At 45.8% G+C, this 5,283-nt stretch overlaps 1 long non-coding RNA gene across 1 annotated transcript; it reads right to left on the reverse strand.

The window, feature by feature from the left end:
• Positions 1-4,378: 4,378 nt before the first annotated feature.
• LOC122044463 lies at positions 4,379-5,283 on the reverse strand. Its single transcript, XR_006129567.1, has 3 exons — positions 5,065-5,283; positions 4,890-4,989; positions 4,379-4,429 (listed from the first exon to the last, which is right to left on the reverse strand). It is a non-coding gene; the product is annotated as an uncharacterized LOC122044463 (long non-coding RNA).

Genomic DNA, 5,283 nt, shown 5'->3' on the forward strand with positions numbered 1-5,283 from the left:
ATACACAACCTCATAGTACCATCCTTTTCTTGACAAACAAGAGAACCCCATGGTGAAACACTAGGCGTATAAATCCTCAAAAGCTCCTGGAGTTGAACCTTCACTCGTTCAACTCTTTTGGTGCCATACGATACGGAGCTGATGTCGGGCGGTTCCGGAATCACTCAATAGCGAACTCCACCGCCTCGAGGCAAACCAGCGCTCCGAAATACATCCGGGTACTCCGACAACAGAACGCTTGAGGCTGCGAACTACTCATCGTCGATCAACGACAAGAAAACCATAACGGTAGATGAGGGCAACCTGCGCTGAATCGCGAAATAATCGAGATGTCGTCGTCTAAGTGAAACTCCACGAGGGTTGGTTCGGAGGCCGAAGGTGACCACCCTCGTCTGGCAATCAACGGTATGATATACTGATAGCCAATCCATGCCAAGAATAATATCAACTCGACCATCTCCAATACTAGAAGATCTCCCGTAAGTATCATGTTGCCAAAGTCTAATGGGCAACCTCTGATCTCCTGAGTGACATCCAAAGTATCCCCGGACGGTAGAGAGTCAATCGCCGCAACCTAACGAGGGTAATCTACCAATCTCCGCGTAAAAGGTGCGGATATAAAAGAGTGCGAACTACAGATCAATCAAAATATCAGCGAAAATGCATAAATGGAAATCATCGCGGAAAACGGATCCGTCGGCCCGAGCACTCTCTGGTAATAGCATGAACACGACCGGTCTCGGCGGAGGAGGAGGTGTAATGCTGCCATTTCGAGGCACTTGCTGACTATGTGCCGGATAAGACCGAGAGGATGGTGGCGTCTTGTCGTTGGTGGGCCGACCGAGTCTGCACGAGTCGGATAATAAGGTCTTGGAGCAAAACTCGGGTGCTACTGAAGCACTGGAGTACTCCTGTCCAAGCATGCCAAATCTGCTGCGGAGGGAGCTGCTCCCTGCGACGCTGTGAAGATTGGGCTTCCTCCTCTATACGGTATCACATTTAGATTCTCCCTGACCCTAAGAGTGTGCTGAGCCTTCAGCTGACAATCTCGGCTCTGGTGCCCCGACAGTTTGCAATAAAAGCAAACTGACTGTCCCAGAGAGCAAGCTGGGGTGAGGTGATCTCTGGATCCACATCTGAAACAATGAGTATCACCGGAAGGTGGTTGCCGGTTCTGCTGAGAAAACCGGGAACGTCCTGAAGAAGACCGCCCTGATTTCTGAGGCCTACGAGACGCCCCAGAAGTACCCTGACCTGACCGTCTATGACTACTCTGAGGCTGTCCTGTCGCCTGTGTCTGCTGGACCTGCCCTGAAGTCTGACCCGTATGCTTTCTTTTCCTGTCCGGATATGCTGTCTGCCGAGCTAACTCTATCATCAAAGCTCGATTCAATGCATCAGAGTAAGATGAAATCCCTAATCCGGCAAGCTGTACATGCAGATAACCATCCAATCCCTGTATAAACTGCATCATGCGAGTTCTGTCCTCCGCAACTAACTCTGGACAAAACTGAGCCAACCGGAGGAATTCAGTATTATACTCTGTCACCGTCCGGTTGTTCTGTCGCAGACTAAGGAAATCCTGTCGGTGAGCCATCTAATAAGCTTGTGGGAAGAAGCGACTCTCAAAAGCCTCTCTGAATCTGGCCCAAGTGATGTTCTACTCGCCGATGATGGAACGCTGAGTGATCCACCAAGTGTCGGCCTCGTCCCGTAAGTGAAAAGCAGCCAGCTCTCCTTTCTCCCACTCGGAGCAAGCTATATAGAAGAAAGTGCGCTCCATAGTCTCTATCCATGACAGGGCCACACTCGAATCAAGGTCTCCTCGGAAGAGTGTAAATCGACTCTTCATCGACTCTGCTAATGCTGGGATCCTAGCTCGTGCCGCGACAATGTCAGTGAGGTGTGTCGGAACGGCTGTAAGAATTGGCGGAACCACTGGAGCTGGTGCTACAGGTGGTACCGCTGAATAGACCAGAGGAGGTACTCCCGGTGCTGCTGCATAAACTGGGGCATATGCCGCCGGTGGTACCGCCTGGGGAACAAAAGTGGTGGCAACTGGAGGTACGGTAGGAAAAGGTACCGGATGTGGAGCAGCTGCTGCTACTGTAGGCACTGGGGGTACAGGTGCCACTGGTATAGGATACACTGTAGATCCAAGTGGTGGTGGCACTGAATACGCCGTAGGCTGCGCTGGAGCAGATGTCGGGTACACCAATGGTACCCCTGATGGTACTGTAAACAGGGTAGGCGTGGATACCGTCGGTGTGGCCAAAGTAGGTATCTCTACAGGAGCTATCGGGATTTGAGAGCCCGATGCTCCCGCTGCATCCTGAGTCTGTCCCTGACTAACAGGCTCACTAACAGTGGGCATCTCTGGCATATCCAGAGATCCCGTGGTCCTCGCACGTGGTCGTCCAGCACCACGTCTCGCAGCAATACGAGTAGATCGTCTCATATCTGTTAAATTAAATTACAGATATCAATACCAATATAACCAACATAAAATAACAACATACCTATTTGCCGTCTGGAGATGTTCCGTCGCTGTCCAGTCCCCAATTTGACCTCAAAATTCCGAACGTACATATCGCCGGAAATCCAAATAAATCCGAAACGAAAATCCGAAACATAACCATATCGAAAATCCGATAATGCCCAGTTTGACTCGCAAACCTGGCTAACCCAAATATCCAGAATACCAACAACAGGTATCCGATAAATCTCCAAAAGCAGGTATCATAACCCGCTCTGATACCAAATAAATTGGTATCAGATAAATCTCGAAAATCCATAATACAAAAATCCAACAAGTATCGCCAAACTTAGCGCTCTGATACCAAGTAAATAAATTGGTATCAGGTTATCCCAAACATCCAAAATACGAAAACAAAAGATCGTATAACTGTGCTCTGATACCACTAAATTGTCATGCCCCAGAGGAGTCCCTGTCCGAGAAAATTTCGGCAGCATCTCCCCTGTACTGACGGACAATAAAATTTTCTACAAGCACTAAATACTCGGCGGTGGAATACTAACGATGAATAAAATCAATCACTCGGTTTATATATGTATTGACCTCAACGCAATTAATAAAATAAACAACATAGTAATACCGACTCAAAAACCACCCTACTCAACTACACTCGTAAAGCTCAAAACCGACCTCTTCTGCCAACCAGGCAGGCATGTAGTAGAATAAAAACCAAATCCAAATCCATCGATATAATAAAATCTATATCATGTCCATAAGCAAATAAATCCAGAAACATAACGAGTTCAAACAGTCTAGAACAGAAAGAAACCAAAGAAAACCAAACATATCCTTGAGGTCAGCAGGACCAGCACTACGTGCAGTGAGGACTAGCGACTGGAACTCCCTCCTGACAGCATATCAATAATGGAGGCGGGGTGAGTCCAACACTCAGCAGGTACAGTTGATATGCAAAGTAAAGAAACAACACCTAGCACTAATCATGCGTACAGTCTCCTGATAAGAAAGATAAGAATGCATCTGAAATAAACAGGAGAATACTGTACTAACCAGGTCCTGAGTATAAGGTCAAACAATCCGAGTGCATGTCAAACATAGGTATCAAACAATATGCAAGATATAAATGCAGCAAACACAAACACAAGCAATAAATGCATCATGCATATGATGCCAATGATCGTCCTGGTCACCGCCATCGATCACCTCATACAAAAGTGAGGCCGAGTGGGTAGGGTGACAACCGTGCACTCTGTCGTCACTACTCCGATCAGTGACCGAGTGGACGGGATGTTGTCGAGTACACCTATCCTCCTACCCCAAATCATAGATGGGGGCGCAATGCTCTCAACTCCGGTACACGAGGGAGGAATCCCTGCCGGATAACACGTTGTGTCACACTACCCATGAGCGGACCAAGAGAGCACCGGCAACACACTCGACTGAATCGACCACTAACCCATGAGTGGTGGTGTGTGCAGATCCATGTAACTGGCGATGTGCTCAACAATAATGGGACGGACTATCGCACAGCATGCAATCATGCAAATGGTGCATGGCACTAACCACAAGAATATCCTGACCTAATCCACATATATATAAAAATGCATCAAAGTTCAACGAATCCAAAACAATCCAAAGGTATACAGAAGGTATAACACCTAGGTCCTGAACATGGTCAAGCATGGCATATCACTACCCCTATAAGCATGTATAAACAGGTAAAATATACCTGAGATGCAAAACCAACCAATCAATCAAGCATGTAAGATTTGGGTAGTGATTAACCGAAACAGATAAGAAACACAATTAATGCAACATGTTAATTTAATTACTAAGCATATCAAATGACATAAGTCAAAAGTACCCGCCTCCAAAAATAGAAAGGTCCAATCTGGTCCGAATACGACGTCGAGATGCTCGTCTCGCGTCAAAGTCCTGAAATACCAATACACAGATATTTTATTTAGCTAAAAATTCAAATGAATTGCTAAATAAAATTCCCAACACAACTTAGGACAAACCCCTAAGTCATAATCATTAACCTACCTAATTAAACACAAATAATTTAGTTACTCAACCTGTATCAAATAACTAAATCAGACTCTTAATTCAATTAGGAAACCCTAATTATCGATTAACCTTAATTGATCATCAATTAACTTGTCCACATAAAAACCTAGATCCACCCAAATATGTATATTCGGCTGTTGAGTCACTGCCGAAGACACCTGCTGTCGTTCCAAACCAAATACCTCTAGTTAACCTAGAGTATGGATCGTTAGTCAGGAAATACACAAGTACAAATTAATTACCTCATACCCAAATCAAATCTATCATCACAATAGTTCAAACAACATAGAATCTACAGCAAAGATACAAATTCTCTACTCCTTACCTCACTACCAAGCCACTGTTGACGCTGGAAATGTTGGTCGGAGCTAGGTAGAGCCGCAATCCTCCACACAAGTACCCTAATCAGCAATTCCCCTTACAACCTAAGTATCCAAACCAACCATGTCACCAACCAAATCTGAATTAAATTGATACATATGAATCAAACCACAACTTACCTAAATCTAAATATCTTCCTGTCAACTCACAACCATAGATCTTGTTGTTGGAACTTGGTGCCGAAGCTGGGGATCATCCCCAACCAGTGATGCTTGGATCCACAATAGAGCCGCTGATCTCTCAAATGTGGCAGCAAGGAGACCCTGTGTAAAGCACTGCTCGGCCAATTCCAACTAATCGAGAGTAAGGCTCGGCTGAGAAGGATCCACTGGAGGAGT

The sequence above is a fragment of the Zingiber officinale genome, chromosome 2A (genome assembly GCF_018446385.1).
Source record: "Zingiber officinale cultivar Zhangliang chromosome 2A, Zo_v1.1, whole genome shotgun sequence".
Classification (NCBI taxonomy): Eukaryota; Viridiplantae; Streptophyta; class Magnoliopsida; order Zingiberales; family Zingiberaceae; genus Zingiber; species Zingiber officinale.